The 14,641-nt window shown below is 49.7% G+C and overlaps 15 non-coding genes across 15 annotated transcripts; 7 read left to right on the top strand and 8 right to left on the bottom strand.

Moving 5' to 3' along the window:
- Positions 1-337: 337 nt before the first annotated feature.
- Positions 338-421, bottom strand: Trnal-uaa (transfer RNA leucine (anticodon UAA)). Its single transcript has one exon. It is a non-coding gene; the product is annotated as a tRNA-Leu (tRNA).
- Positions 422-1,104: 683 nt separating this feature from the next.
- Positions 1,105-1,176, top strand: Trnag-ccc (transfer RNA glycine (anticodon CCC)). Its single transcript has one exon. It is a non-coding gene; the product is annotated as a tRNA-Gly (tRNA).
- A 1,126-nt stretch (positions 1,177-2,302) lies between these two features.
- On the bottom strand, positions 2,303-2,386 carry Trnal-uaa (transfer RNA leucine (anticodon UAA)). Its single transcript has one exon. It is a non-coding gene; the product is annotated as a tRNA-Leu (tRNA).
- Positions 2,387-3,069: 683 nt separating this feature from the next.
- Trnag-ccc (transfer RNA glycine (anticodon CCC)) lies at positions 3,070-3,141 on the top strand. Its single transcript has one exon. It is a non-coding gene; the product is annotated as a tRNA-Gly (tRNA).
- A 1,126-nt stretch (positions 3,142-4,267) lies between these two features.
- On the bottom strand, positions 4,268-4,351 carry Trnal-uaa (transfer RNA leucine (anticodon UAA)). Its single transcript has one exon. It is a non-coding gene; the product is annotated as a tRNA-Leu (tRNA).
- A 683-nt stretch (positions 4,352-5,034) lies between these two features.
- Positions 5,035-5,106, top strand: Trnag-ccc (transfer RNA glycine (anticodon CCC)). Its single transcript has one exon. It is a non-coding gene; the product is annotated as a tRNA-Gly (tRNA).
- Positions 5,107-6,232: 1,126 nt separating this feature from the next.
- Trnal-uaa (transfer RNA leucine (anticodon UAA)) lies at positions 6,233-6,316 on the bottom strand. Its single transcript has one exon. It is a non-coding gene; the product is annotated as a tRNA-Leu (tRNA).
- Positions 6,317-6,999: 683 nt separating this feature from the next.
- On the top strand, positions 7,000-7,071 carry Trnag-ccc (transfer RNA glycine (anticodon CCC)). Its single transcript has one exon. It is a non-coding gene; the product is annotated as a tRNA-Gly (tRNA).
- A 1,126-nt stretch (positions 7,072-8,197) lies between these two features.
- On the bottom strand, positions 8,198-8,281 carry Trnal-uaa (transfer RNA leucine (anticodon UAA)). The gene has a single exon. It is a non-coding gene; the product is annotated as a tRNA-Leu (tRNA).
- A 688-nt stretch (positions 8,282-8,969) lies between these two features.
- On the top strand, positions 8,970-9,041 carry Trnag-ccc (transfer RNA glycine (anticodon CCC)). The gene has a single exon. It is a non-coding gene; the product is annotated as a tRNA-Gly (tRNA).
- Positions 9,042-10,167: 1,126 nt separating this feature from the next.
- Trnal-uaa (transfer RNA leucine (anticodon UAA)) lies at positions 10,168-10,251 on the bottom strand. Its single transcript has one exon. It is a non-coding gene; the product is annotated as a tRNA-Leu (tRNA).
- Positions 10,252-10,934: 683 nt separating this feature from the next.
- Trnag-ccc (transfer RNA glycine (anticodon CCC)) lies at positions 10,935-11,006 on the top strand. Its single transcript has one exon. It is a non-coding gene; the product is annotated as a tRNA-Gly (tRNA).
- Positions 11,007-12,132: 1,126 nt separating this feature from the next.
- On the bottom strand, positions 12,133-12,216 carry Trnal-uaa (transfer RNA leucine (anticodon UAA)). Its single transcript has one exon. It is a non-coding gene; the product is annotated as a tRNA-Leu (tRNA).
- A 683-nt stretch (positions 12,217-12,899) lies between these two features.
- Trnag-ccc (transfer RNA glycine (anticodon CCC)) lies at positions 12,900-12,971 on the top strand. The gene has a single exon. It is a non-coding gene; the product is annotated as a tRNA-Gly (tRNA).
- A 1,126-nt stretch (positions 12,972-14,097) lies between these two features.
- Positions 14,098-14,181, bottom strand: Trnal-uaa (transfer RNA leucine (anticodon UAA)). The gene has a single exon. It is a non-coding gene; the product is annotated as a tRNA-Leu (tRNA).
- Positions 14,182-14,641: the final 460 nt, after the last annotated feature.

Raw genomic sequence — 14,641 nt, 5'->3', positions numbered from 1 at the left:
CAGTCATTTATACACGTATCTGTTTTCGTTGACTTTTGCTTTCTTGACGCTTGGACCCAAAAAGCACAACACAAAGAAAACGTAAACGCCCTGAGAATAGCCAAGACTCAGCAAACAAAAGTATGTTCGGCTACCGGGAATCGAATCCGGGTCGCCTGGCTGAAAGCCATGTCTCCTAACAGCTTTCCATTCCTTCTGACCGCCAGGCAATCAGACTTGCAGGGCAAGCTCCGTAATCACTGCCGTCTCTAATAATATCTCTCGAACCTGTTTGCGCGTAATTTACTTGCTTTCCCGCACGAAGGAAATGGGCAGTTTTGGAATATTTAAAATTCATTGTCAGATGTGGGGTTCGAACCCACGCTCCCTTTCGGGAACCAGAGCTTAAATCTGGCGCCTTAGACCGCTCGGCCAATCTGACGTGCGAGCGCAAATAACGTGCTGCCGTCGTTTCTAGCTTCATCTCCAGAGCCTGACTGCGAAATTTGCTTGTTTTTTCTTGTGCGAAGGAAATACGTTTTTTTAGAGTATTTTAGACGAGTTGTCAGATGTGAGGTTGCACCCCACCCTCACTTTCGGGAACCACAGCTTAAATATGGTGCCTTACACCGTTGTTTTCCGACGCCATCTGTCTTTAGTAGAACGAGCAGAACTCTGATTATCAATTTTTACATTGGCGCAGAGAAAACAACGAATGACAAGAAAAGGCCGTTCCCTATCAACGGCTACGCTGTGCATTTCACCCTTACGGGAAGCCAATGATATGCTCCAGGCGAGCATCAAACTAACCAACTTAACACTATGATACGTACGCGCTTTCTACTTCTGGACTGGCACACATATGCTCAATCGTCTCTGGATCGTCAGTAAGTACGTCACATTAGATATTTCTTTTATCACGCTGCTGTAAATTAAAGGGCAGTTTCTTCAACGGCTGTCAGTTCTGCTTCTAGTTACGCTACATCGTCCTAGCAGCACCTACACACTGCGTTCAGATGTGCTCACCTCCGCCCTGGCGTTGAGCGCCTACAGCGCCTTCGCCTTCGGCCTCTGGTGGCAGGAGGGTAGCCGACACATCGCGGCGTGAGTGAAGCGCAGCGCAATGCGGTGGTGGTGTAACGGTCAGCATGGTTGCTTCCCAAGCAGTTGATCCGGGTTCGATTCCCGGCCACCGCACGACACGTACATTTTTCTTCTAGGGATATTCCACGTAACGTAACGCGATCCTCGTAACTGAGAACTGTCGCGTTACGAATAGTTTTCCTTCGCCCCACGTCTCACTCCGTGTAGCCAGTGCGCTAGTCGCCGGATTTCGTTTCACAGCATCGTGTGTCTCCATGTGTCGACTTGTCTCGACTTTGCTCGGCTGACGCGAAAGCTGACGCTTGGAAACGGGCATATATGTAGAGGGCAGGCGCGAGAAACGACTGTGAGAGACCAAAAAACGACAAACACACGACAGAACCTTTCATTTTATTGTGGCCACAGATTCGCGCCTTAGTGTACCGAGAGGCAAGAGTGGCGTCAGCGTGCTGGACAGCATCATTAACGCTAAGCAGCAACGAAACCGAAGTAAAAAGGCAAAATGAAAGAAGCCAAATGCAGGTCGAGCTCCCAGCTGGTCACCCGTCCAAGTACTAACCACGCCCAACGGTTCTTAACTACAATGAACAGACGAGAACCGCTGCACTCAGCGTGCTATGGCCGTTAGCCACAACGCCGCGAAACGTGCAGACATATTGCTTGTTGTGCATGTCACTTGGTATTTACATGGCAGTGTCTCGCTGGAGGAAGCACTGTCTTTTACGAGAGAAAAATTAAATGGCACTTGCTGCGATCGAATACATGGCCTTTGTGTTCACAGCACGGCGCTCTAACCTACTGAGCTGACGAGCTGTGCAATGGGGCCACGTCAGCAGTCCAATACCCGGTCCACCGGCTCATCCACCTTCGTTACTGCCCTGCCAGTCATTTATACACGTATCTGTTTTCGTTGACTTTTGCTTTCTTGACGCTTGGACCCAAAAAGCACAACACAAAGAAAACGTAAACGCCCTGAGAATAGCCAAGACTCAGCAAACAAAAGTATGTTCGGCTACCGGGAATCGAATCCGGGTCGCCTGGCTGAAAGCCATGTCTCCTAACAGCTTTCCATTCCTTCTGACCGCCAGGCAATCAGACTTGCAGGGCAAGCTCCGTAATCACTGCCGTCTCTAATAATATCTCTCGAACCTGTTTGCGCGTAATTTACTTGCTTTCCCGCACGAAGGAAATGGGCAGTTTTGGAATATTTAAAATTCATTGTCAGATGTGGGGTTCGAACCCACGCTCCCTTTCGGGAACCAGAGCTTAAATCTGGCGCCTTAGACCGCTCGGCCAATCTGACGTGCGAGCGCAAATAACGTGCTGCCGTCGTTTCTAGCTTCATCTCCAGAGCCTGACTGCGAAATTTGCTTGTTTTTTCTTGTGCGAAGGAAATACGTTTTTTTAGAGTATTTTAGACGAGTTGTCAGATGTGAGGTTGCACCCCACCCTCACTTTCGGGAACCACAGCTTAAATATGGTGCCTTACACCGTTGTTTTCCGACGCCATCTGTCTTTAGTAGAACGAGCAGAACTCTGATTATCAATTTTTACATTGGCGCAGAGAAAACAACGAATGACAAGAAAAGGCCGTTCCCTATCAACGGCTACGCTGTGCATTTCACCCTTACGGGAAGCCAATGATATGCTCCAGGCGAGCATCAAACTAACCAACTTAACACTATGATACGTACGCGCTTTCTACTTCTGGACTGGCACACATATGCTCAATCGTCTCTGGATCGTCAGTAAGTACGTCACATTAGATATTTCTTTTATCACGCTGCTGTAAATTAAAGGGCAGTTTCTTCAACGGCTGTCAGTTCTGCTTCTAGTTACGCTACATCGTCCTAGCAGCACCTACACACTGCGTTCAGATGTGCTCACCTCCGCCCTGGCGTTGAGCGCCTACAGCGCCTTCGCCTTCGGCCTCTGGTGGCAGGAGGGTAGCCGACACATCGCGGCGTGAGTGAAGCGCAGCGCGATGCGGTGGTGGTGTAACGGTCAGCATGGTTGCTTCCCAAGCAGTTGATCCGGGTTCGATTCCCGGCCACCGCACGACACGTACATTTTTCTTCTAGGGATATTCCACGTAACGTAACGCGATCCTCGTAACTGAGAACTGTCGCGTTACGAATAGTTTTCCTTCGCCCCACGTCTCACTCCGTGTAGCCAGTGCGCTAGTCGCCGGATTTCGTTTCACAGCATCGTGTGTCTCCATGTGTCGACTTGTCTCGACTTTGCTCGGCTGACGCGAAAGCTGACGCTTGGAAACGGGCATATATGTAGAGGGCAGGCGCGAGAAACGACTGTGAGAGACCAAAAAACGACAAACACACGACAGAACCTTTCATTTTATTGTGGCCACAGATTCGCGCCTTAGTGTACCGAGAGGCAAGAGTGGCGTCAGCGTGCTGGACAGCATCATTAACGCTAAGCAGCAACGAAACCGAAGTAAAAAGGCAAAATGAAAGAAGCCAAATGCAGGTCGAGCTCCCAGCTGGTCACCCGTCCAAGTACTAACCACGCCCAACGGTTCTTAACTACAATGAACAGACGAGAACCGCTGCACTCAGCGTGCTATGGCCGTTAGCCACAACGCCGCGAAACGTGCAGACATATTGCTTGTTGTGCATGTCACTTGGTATTTACATGGCAGTGTCTCGCTGGAGGAAGCACTGTCTTTTACGAGAGAAAAATTAAATGGCACTTGCTGCGATCGAATACATGGCCTTTGTGTTCACAGCACGGCGCTCTAACCTACTGAGCTGACGAGCTGTGCAATGGGGCCACGTCAGCAGTCCAATACCCGGTCCACCGGCTCATCCACCTTCGTTACTGCCCTGCCAGTCATTTATACACGTATCTGTTTTCGTTGACTTTTGCTTTCTTGACGCTTGGACCCAAAAAGCACAACACAAAGAAAACGTAAACGCCCTGAGAATAGCCAAGACTCAGCAAACAAAAGTATGTTCGGCTACCGGGAATCGAATCCGGGTCGCCTGGCTGAAAGCCATGTCTCCTAACAGCTTTCCATTCCTTCTGACCGCCAGGCAATCAGACTTGCAGGGCAAGCTCCGTAATCACTGCCGTCTCTAATAATATCTCTCGAACCTGTTTGCGCGTAATTTACTTGCTTTCCCGCACGAAGGAAATGGGCAGTTTTGGAATATTTAAAATTCATTGTCAGATGTGGGGTTCGAACCCACGCTCCCTTTCGGGAACCAGAGCTTAAATCTGGCGCCTTAGACCGCTCGGCCAATCTGACGTGCGAGCGCAAATAACGTGCTGCCGTCGTTTCTAGCTTCATCTCCAGAGCCTGACTGCGAAATTTGCTTGTTTTTTCTTGTGCGAAGGAAATACGTTTTTTTAGAGTATTTTAGACGAGTTGTCAGATGTGAGGTTGCACCCCACCCTCACTTTCGGGAACCACAGCTTAAATATGGTGCCTTACACCGTTGTTTTCCGACGCCATCTGTCTTTAGTAGAACGAGCAGAACTCTGATTATCAATTTTTACATTGGCGCAGAGAAAACAACGAATGACAAGAAAAGGCCGTTCCCTATCAACGGCTACGCTGTGCATTTCACCCTTACGGGAAGCCAATGATATGCTCCAGGCGAGCATCAAACTAACCAACTTAACACTATGATACGTACGCGCTTTCTACTTCTGGACTGGCACACATATGCTCAATCGTCTCTGGATCGTCAGTAAGTACGTCACATTAGATATTTCTTTTATCACGCTGCTGTAAATTAAAGGGCAGTTTCTTCAACGGCTGTCAGTTCTGCTTCTAGTTACGCTACATCGTCCTAGCAGCACCTACACACTGCGTTCAGATGTGCTCACCTCCGCCCTGGCGTTGAGCGCCTACAGCGCCTTCGCCTTCGGCCTCTGGTGGCAGGAGGGTAGCCGACACATCGCGGCGTGAGTGAAGCGCAGCGCGATGCGGTGGTGGTGTAACGGTCAGCATGGTTGCTTCCCAAGCAGTTGATCCGGGTTCGATTCCCGGCCACCGCACGACACGTACATTTTTCTTCTAGGGATATTCCACGTAACGTAACGCGATCCTCGTAACTGAGAACTGTCGCGTTACGAATAGTTTTCCTTCGCCCCACGTCTCACTCCGTGTAGCCAGTGCGCTAGTCGCCGGATTTCGTTTCACAGCATCGTGTGTCTCCATGTGTCGACTTGTCTCGACTTTGCTCGGCTGACGCGAAAGCTGACGCTTGGAAACGGGCATATATGTAGAGGGCAGGCGCGAGAAACGACTGTGAGAGACCAAAAAACGACAAACACACGACAGAACCTTTCATTTTATTGTGGCCACAGATTCGCGCCTTAGTGTACCGAGAGGCAAGAGTGGCGTCAGCGTGCTGGACAGCATCATTAACGCTAAGCAGCAACGAAACCGAAGTAAAAAGGCAAAATGAAAGAAGCCAAATGCAGGTCGAGCTCCCAGCTGGTCACCCGTCCAAGTACTAACCACGCCCAACGGTTCTTAACTACAATGAACAGACGAGAACCGCTGCACTCAGCGTGCTATGGCCGTTAGCCACAACGCCGCGAAACGTGCAGACATATTGCTTGTTGTGCATGTCACTTGGTATTTACATGGCAGTGTCTCGCTGGAGGAAGCACTGTCTTTTACGAGAGAAAAATTAAATGGCACTTGCTGCGATCGAATACATGGCCTTTGTGTTCACAGCACGGCGCTCTAACCTACTGAGCTGACGAGCTGTGCAATGGGGCCACGTCAGCAGTCCAATACCCGGTCCACCGGCTCATCCACCTTCGTTACTGCCCTGCCAGTCATTTATACACGTATCTGTTTTCGTTGACTTTTGCTTTCTTGACGCTTGGACCCAAAAAGCACAACACAAAGAAAACGTAAACGCCCTGAGAATAGCCAAGACTCAGCAAACAAAAGTATGTTCGGCTACCGGGAATCGAATCCGGGTCGCCTGGCTGAAAGCCATGTCTCCTAACAGCTTTCCATTCCTTCTGACCGCCAGGCAATCAGACTTGCAGGGCAAGCTCCGTAATCACTGCCGTCTCTAATAATATCTCTCGAACCTGTTTGCGCGTAATTTACTTGCTTTCCCGCACGAAGGAAATGGGCAGTTTTGGAATATTTAAAATTCATTGTCAGATGTGGGGTTCGAACCCACGCTCCCTTTCGGGAACCAGAGCTTAAATCTGGCGCCTTAGACCGCTCGGCCAATCTGACGTGCGAGCGCAAATAACGTGCTGCCGTCGTTTCTAGCTTCATCTCCAGAGCCTGACTGCGAAATTTGCTTGTTTTTTCTTGTGCGAAGGAAATACGTTTTTTTAGAGTATTTTAGACGAGTTGTCAGATGTGAGGTTGCACCCCACCCTCACTTTCGGGAACCACAGCTTAAATATGGTGCCTTACACCGTTGTTTTCCGACGCCATCTGTCTTTAGTAGAACGAGCAGAACTCTGATTATCAATTTTTACATTGGCGCAGAGAAAACAACGAATGACAAGAAAAGGCCGTTCCCTATCAACGGCTACGCTGTGCATTTCACCCTTACGGGAAGCCAATGATATGCTCCAGGCGAGCATCAAACTAACCAACTTAACACTATGATACGTACGCGCTTTCTACTTCTGGACTGGCACACATATGCTCAATCGTCTCTGGATCGTCAGTAAGTACGTCACATTAGATATTTCTTTTATCACGCTGCTGTAAATTAAAGGGCAGTTTCTTCAACGGCTGTCAGTTCTGCTTCTAGTTACGCTACATCGTCCTAGCAGCACCTACACACTGCGTTCAGATGTGCTCACCTCCGCCCTGGCGTTGAGCGCCTACAGCGCCTTCGCCTTCGGCCTCTGGTGGCAGGAGGGTAGCCGACACATCGCGGCGTGAGTGAAGCGCAGCGCAATGCGGTGGTGGTGTAACGGTCAGCATGGTTGCTTCCCAAGCAGTTGATCCGGGTTCGATTCCCGGCCACCGCACGACACGTACATTTTTCTTCTAGGGATATTCCACGTAACGTAACGCGATCCTCGTAACTGAGAACTGTCGCGTTACGAATAGTTTTCCTTCGCCCCACGTCTCACTCCGTGTAGCCAGTGCGCTAGTCGCCGGATTTCGTTTCACAGCATCGTGTGTCTCCATGTGTCGACTTGTCTCGACTTTGCTCGGCTGACGCGAAAGCTGACGCTTGGAAACGGGCATATATGTAGAGGGCAGGCGCGAGAAACGACTGTGAGAGACCAAAAAACGACAAACACACGACAGAACCTTTCATTTTATTGTGGCCACAGATTCGCGCCTTAGTGTACCGAGAGGCAAGAGTGGCGTCAGCGTGCTGGACAGCATCATTAACGCTAAGCAGCAACGAAACCGAAGTAAAAAGGCAAAATGAAAGAAGCCAAATGCAGGTCGAGCTCCCAGCTGGTCACCCGTCCAAGTACTAACCACGCCCAACGGTTCTTAACTACAATGAACAGACGAGAACCGCTGCACTCAGCGTGCTATGGCCGTTAGCCACAACGCCGCGAAACGTGCAGACATATTGCTTGTTGTGCATGTCACTTGGTATTTACATGGCAGTGTCTCGCTGGAGGAAGCACTGTCTTTTACGAGAGAAAAATTAAATGGCACTTGCTGCGATCGAATACATGGCCTTTGTGTTCACAGCACGGCGCTCTAACCTACTGAGCTGACGAGCTGTGCAATGGGGCCACGTCAGCAGTCCAATACCCGGTCCACCGGCTCATCCACCTTCGTTACTGCCCTGCCAGTCATTTATACACGTATCTGTTTTCGTTGACTTTTGCTTTCTTGACGCTTGGACCCAAAAAGCACAACACAAAGAAAACGTAAACGCCCTGAGAATAGCCAAGACTCAGCAAACAAAAGTATGTTCGGCTACCGGGAATCGAATCCGGGTCGCCTGGCTGAAAGCCATGTCTCCTAACAGCTTTCCATTCCTTCTGACCGCCAGGCAATCAGACTTGCAGGGCAAGCTCCGTAATCACTGCCGTCTCTAATAATATCTCTCGAACCTGTTTGCGCGTAATTTACTTGCTTTCCCGCACGAAGGAAATGGGCAGTTTTGGAATATTTAAAATTCATTGTCAGATGTGGGGTTCGAACCCACGCTCCCTTTCGGGAACCAGAGCTTAAATCTGGCGCCTTAGACCGCTCGGCCAATCTGACGTGCGAGCGCAAATAACGTGCTGCCGTCGTTTCTAGCTTCATCTCCAGAGCCTGACTGCGAAATTTGCTTGTTTTTTCTTGTGCGAAGGAAATACGTTTTTTTAGAGTATTTTAGACGAGTTGTCAGATGTGAGGTTGCACCCCACCCTCACTTTCGGGAACCACAGCTTAAATATGGTGCCTTACACCGTTGTTTTCCGACGCCATCTGTCTTTAGTAGAACGAGCAGAACTCTGATTATCAATTTTTACATTGGCGCAGAGAAAACAACGAATGACAAGAAAAGGCCGTTCCCTATCAACGGCTACGCTGTGCATTTCACCCTTACGGGAAGCCAATGATATGCTCCAGGCGAGCATCAAACTAACCAACTTAACACTATGATACGTACGCGCTTTCTACTTCTGGACTGGCACACATATGCTCAATCGTCTCTGGATCGTCAGTAAGTACGTCACATTAGATATTTCTTTTATCACGCTGCTGTAAATTAAAGGGCAGTTTCTTCAACGGCTGTCAGTTCTGCTTCTAGTTACGCTACATCGTCCTAGCAGCACCTACACACTGCGTTCAGATGTGCTCACCTCCGCCCTGGCGTTGAGCGCCTACAGCGCCTTCGCCTTCGGCCTCTGGTGGCAGGAGGGTAGCCGACACATCGCGGCGTGAGTGAAGCGCAGCGCAGCGCAATGCGGTGGTGGTGTAACGGTCAGCATGGTTGCTTCCCAAGCAGTTGATCCGGGTTCGATTCCCGGCCACCGCACGACACGTACATTTTTCTTCTAGGGATATTCCACGTAACGTAACGCGATCCTCGTAACTGAGAACTGTCGCGTTACGAATAGTTTTCCTTCGCCCCACGTCTCACTCCGTGTAGCCAGTGCGCTAGTCGCCGGATTTCGTTTCACAGCATCGTGTGTCTCCATGTGTCGACTTGTCTCGACTTTGCTCGGCTGACGCGAAAGCTGACGCTTGGAAACGGGCATATATGTAGAGGGCAGGCGCGAGAAACGACTGTGAGAGACCAAAAAACGACAAACACACGACAGAACCTTTCATTTTATTGTGGCCACAGATTCGCGCCTTAGTGTACCGAGAGGCAAGAGTGGCGTCAGCGTGCTGGACAGCATCATTAACGCTAAGCAGCAACGAAACCGAAGTAAAAAGGCAAAATGAAAGAAGCCAAATGCAGGTCGAGCTCCCAGCTGGTCACCCGTCCAAGTACTAACCACGCCCAACGGTTCTTAACTACAATGAACAGACGAGAACCGCTGCACTCAGCGTGCTATGGCCGTTAGCCACAACGCCGCGAAACGTGCAGACATATTGCTTGTTGTGCATGTCACTTGGTATTTACATGGCAGTGTCTCGCTGGAGGAAGCACTGTCTTTTACGAGAGAAAAATTAAATGGCACTTGCTGCGATCGAATACATGGCCTTTGTGTTCACAGCACGGCGCTCTAACCTACTGAGCTGACGAGCTGTGCAATGGGGCCACGTCAGCAGTCCAATACCCGGTCCACCGGCTCATCCACCTTCGTTACTGCCCTGCCAGTCATTTATACACGTATCTGTTTTCGTTGACTTTTGCTTTCTTGACGCTTGGACCCAAAAAGCACAACACAAAGAAAACGTAAACGCCCTGAGAATAGCCAAGACTCAGCAAACAAAAGTATGTTCGGCTACCGGGAATCGAATCCGGGTCGCCTGGCTGAAAGCCATGTCTCCTAACAGCTTTCCATTCCTTCTGACCGCCAGGCAATCAGACTTGCAGGGCAAGCTCCGTAATCACTGCCGTCTCTAATAATATCTCTCGAACCTGTTTGCGCGTAATTTACTTGCTTTCCCGCACGAAGGAAATGGGCAGTTTTGGAATATTTAAAATTCATTGTCAGATGTGGGGTTCGAACCCACGCTCCCTTTCGGGAACCAGAGCTTAAATCTGGCGCCTTAGACCGCTCGGCCAATCTGACGTGCGAGCGCAAATAACGTGCTGCCGTCGTTTCTAGCTTCATCTCCAGAGCCTGACTGCGAAATTTGCTTGTTTTTTCTTGTGCGAAGGAAATACGTTTTTTTAGAGTATTTTAGACGAGTTGTCAGATGTGAGGTTGCACCCCACCCTCACTTTCGGGAACCACAGCTTAAATATGGTGCCTTACACCGTTGTTTTCCGACGCCATCTGTCTTTAGTAGAACGAGCAGAACTCTGATTATCAATTTTTACATTGGCGCAGAGAAAACAACGAATGACAAGAAAAGGCCGTTCCCTATCAACGGCTACGCTGTGCATTTCACCCTTACGGGAAGCCAATGATATGCTCCAGGCGAGCATCAAACTAACCAACTGAACACTATGATACGTACGCGCTTTCTACTTCTGGACTGGCACACATATGCTCAATCGTCTCTGGATCGTCAGTAAGTACGTCACATTAGATATTTCTTTTATCACGCTGCTGTAAATTAAAGGGCAGTTTCTTCAACGGCTGTCAGTTCTGCTTCTAGTTACGCTACATCGTCCTAGCAGCACCTACACACTGCGTTCAGATGTGCTCACCTCCGCCCTGGCGTTGAGCGCCTACAGCGCCTTCGCCTTCGGCCTCTGGTGGCAGGAGGGTAGCCGACACATCGCGGCGTGAGTGAAGCGCAGCGCAATGCGGTGGTGGTGTAACGGTCAGCATGGTTGCTTCCCAAGCAGTTGATCCGGGTTCGATTCCCGGCCACCGCACGACACGTACATTTTTCTTCTAGGGATATTCCACGTAACGTAACGCGATCCTCGTAACTGAGAACTGTCGCGTTACGAATAGTTTTCCTTCGCCCCACGTCTCACTCCGTGTAGCCAGTGCGCTAGTCGCCGGATTTCGTTTCACAGCATCGTGTGTCTCCATGTGTCGACTTGTCTCGACTTTGCTCGGCTGACGCGAAAGCTGACGCTTGGAAACGGGCATATATGTAGAGGGCAGGCGCGAGAAACGACTGTGAGAGACCAAAAAACGACAAACACACGACAGAACCTTTCATTTTATTGTGGCCACAGATTCGCGCCTTAGTGTACCGAGAGGCAAGAGTGGCGTCAGCGTGCTGGACAGCATCATTAACGCTAAGCAGCAACGAAACCGAAGTAAAAAGGCAAAATGAAAGAATCCAAATGCAGGTCGAGCTCCCAGCTGGTCACCCGTCCAAGTACTAACCACGCCCAACGGTTCTTAACTACAATGAACAGACGAGAACCGCTGCACTCAGCGTGCTATGGCCGTTAGCCACAACGCCGCGAAACGTGCAGACATATTGCTTGTTGTGCATGTCACTTGGTATTTACATGGCAGTGTCTCGCTGGAGGAAGCACTGTCTTTTACGAGAGAAAAATTAAATGGCACTTGCTGCGATCGAATACATGGCCTTTGTGTTCACAGCACGGCGCTCTAACCTACTGAGCTGACGAGCTGTGCAATGGGGCCACGTCAGCAGTCCAATACCCGGTCCACCGGCTCATCCACCTTCGTTACTGCCCTGCCAGTCATTTATACACGTATCTGTTTTCGTTGACTTTTGCTTTCTTGACGCTTGGACCCAAAAAGCACAACACAAAGAAAACGTAAACGCCCTGAGAATAGCCAAGACTCAGCAAACAAAAGTATGTTCGGCTACCGGGAATCGAATCCGGGTCGCCTGGCTGAAAGCCATGTCTCCTAACAGCTTTCCATTCCTTCTGACCGCCAGGCAATCAGACTTGCAGGGCAAGCTCCGTAATCACTGCCGTCTCTAATAATATCTCTCGAACCTGTTTGCGCGTAATTTACTTGCTTTCCCGCACGAAGGAAATGGGCAGTTTTGGAATATTTAAAATTCATTGTCAGATGTGGGGTTCGAACCCACGCTCCCTTTCGGGAACCAGAGCTTAAATCTGGCGCCTTAGACCGCTCGGCCAATCTGACGTGCGAGCGCAAATAACGTGCTGCCGTCGTTTCTAGCTTCATCTCCAGAGCCTGACTGCGAAATTTGCTTGTTTTTTCTTGTGCGAAGGAAATACGTTTTTTTAGAGTATTTTAGACGAGTTGTCAGATGTGAGGTTGCACCCCACCCTCACTTTCGGGAACCACAGCTTAAATATGGTGCCTTACACCGTTGTTTTCCGACGCCATCTGTCTTTAGTAGAACGAGCAGAACTCTGATTATCAATTTTTACATTGGCGCAGAGAAAACAACGAATGACAAGAAAAGGCCGTTCCCTATCAACGGCTACGCTGTGCATTTCACCCTTACGGGAAGCCAATGATATGCTCCAGGCGAGCATCAAACTAACCAACTTAACACTATGATACGTACGCGCTTTCTACTTCTGGACTGGCACACATATGCTCAATCGTCTCTGGATCGTCAGTAAGTACGTCACATTAGATATTTCTTTTATCACGCTGCTGTAAATTAAAGGGCAGTTTCTTCAACGGCTGTCAGTTCTGCTTCTAGTTACGCTACATCGTCCTAGCAGCACCTACACACTGCGTTCAGATGTGCTCACCTCCGCCCTGGCGTTGAGCGCCTACAGCGCCTTCGCCTTCGGCCTCTGGTGGCAGGAGGGTAGCCGACACATCGCGGCGTGAGTGAAGCGCAGCGCAATGCAGTGGTGGTGTAACGGTCAGCATGGTTGCTTCCCAAGCAGTTGATCCGGGTTCGATTCCCGGCCACCGCACGACACGTACATTTTTCTTCTAGGGATATTCCACGTAACGTAACGCGATCCTCGTAACTGAGAACTGTCGCGTTACGAATAGTTTTCCTTCGCCCCACGTCTCACTCCGTGTAGCCAGTGCGCTAGTCGCCGGATTTCGTTTCACAGCATCGTGTGTCTCCATGTGTCGACTTGTCTCGACTTTGCTCGGCTGACGCGAAAGCTGACGCTTGGAAACGGGCATATATGTAGAGGGCAGGCGCGAGAAACGACTGTGAGAGACCAAAAAACGACAAACACACGACAGAACCTTTCATTTTATTGTGGCCACAGATTCGCGCCTTAGTGTACCGAGAGGCAAGAGTGGCGTCAGCGTGCTGGACAGCATCATTAACGCTAAGCAGCAACGAAACCGAAGTAAAAAGGCAAAATGAAAGAATCCAAATGCAGGTCGAGCTCCCAGCTGGTCACCCGTCCAAGTACTAACCACGCCCAACGGTTCTTAACTACAATGAACAGACGAGAACCGCTGCACTCAGCGTGCTATGGCCGTTAGCCACAACGCCGCGAAACGTGCAGACATATTGCTTGTTGTGCATGTCACTTGGTATTTACATGGCAGTGTCTCGCTGGAGGAAGCACTGTCTTTTACGAGAGAAAAATTAAATGGCACTTGCTGCGATCGAATACATGGCCTTTGTGTTCACAGCACGGCGCTCTAACCTACTGAGCTGACGAGCTGTGCAATGGGGCCACGTCAGCAGTCCAATACCCGGTCCACCGGCTCATCCACCTTCGTTACTGCCCTGCCAGTCATTTATACACGTATCTGTTTTCGTTGACTTTTGCTTTCTTGACGCTTGGACCCAAAAAGCACAACACAAAGAAAACGTAAACGCCCTGAGAATAGCCAAGACTCAGCAAACAAAAGTATGTTCGGCTACCGGGAATCGAATCCGGGTCGCCTGGCTGAAAGCCATGTCTCCTAACAGCTTTCCATTCCTTCTGACCGCCAGGCAATCAGACTTGCAGGGCAAGCTCCGTAATCACTGCCGTCTCTAATAATATCTCTCGAACCTGTTTGCGCGTAATTTACTTGCTTTCCCGCACGAAGGAAATGGGCAGTTTTGGAATATTTAAAATTCATTGTCAGATGTGGGGTTCGAACCCACGCTCCCTTTCGGGAACCAGAGCTTAAATCTGGCGCCTTAGACCGCTCGGCCAATCTGACGTGCGAGCGCAAATAACGTGCTGCCGTCGTTTCTAGCTTCATCTCCAGAGCCTGACTGCGAAATTTGCTTGTTTTTTCTTGTGCGAAGGAAATACGTTTTTTTAGAGTATTTTAGACGAGTTGTCAGATGTGAGGTTGCACCCCACCCTCACTTTCGGGAACCACAGCTTAAATATGGTGCCTTACACCGTTGTTTTCCGACGCCATCTGTCTTTAGTAGAACGAGCAGAACTCTGATTATCAATTTTTACATTGGCGCAGAGAAAACAACGAATGACAAGAAAAGGCCGTTCCCTATCAACGGCTACGCTGTGCATTTCACCCTTACGGGAAGCCAATGATATGCTCCAGGCGAGCATCAAACTAACCAACTTAACACTATGATACGTACGCGCTTTCTACTTCTGGACTGGTACACATATGCTCAATCGTCTCTGGATCGTCAGTAAGTACGTCACAT

The sequence above is a fragment of the Schistocerca cancellata genome, unplaced genomic scaffold (assembly GCF_023864275.1).
Source record: "Schistocerca cancellata isolate TAMUIC-IGC-003103 unplaced genomic scaffold, iqSchCanc2.1 HiC_scaffold_642, whole genome shotgun sequence".
Classification (NCBI taxonomy): domain Eukaryota; kingdom Metazoa; phylum Arthropoda; class Insecta; order Orthoptera; family Acrididae; genus Schistocerca; species Schistocerca cancellata.
This window is presented reverse-complemented; position numbering and strand designations above follow the sequence as displayed.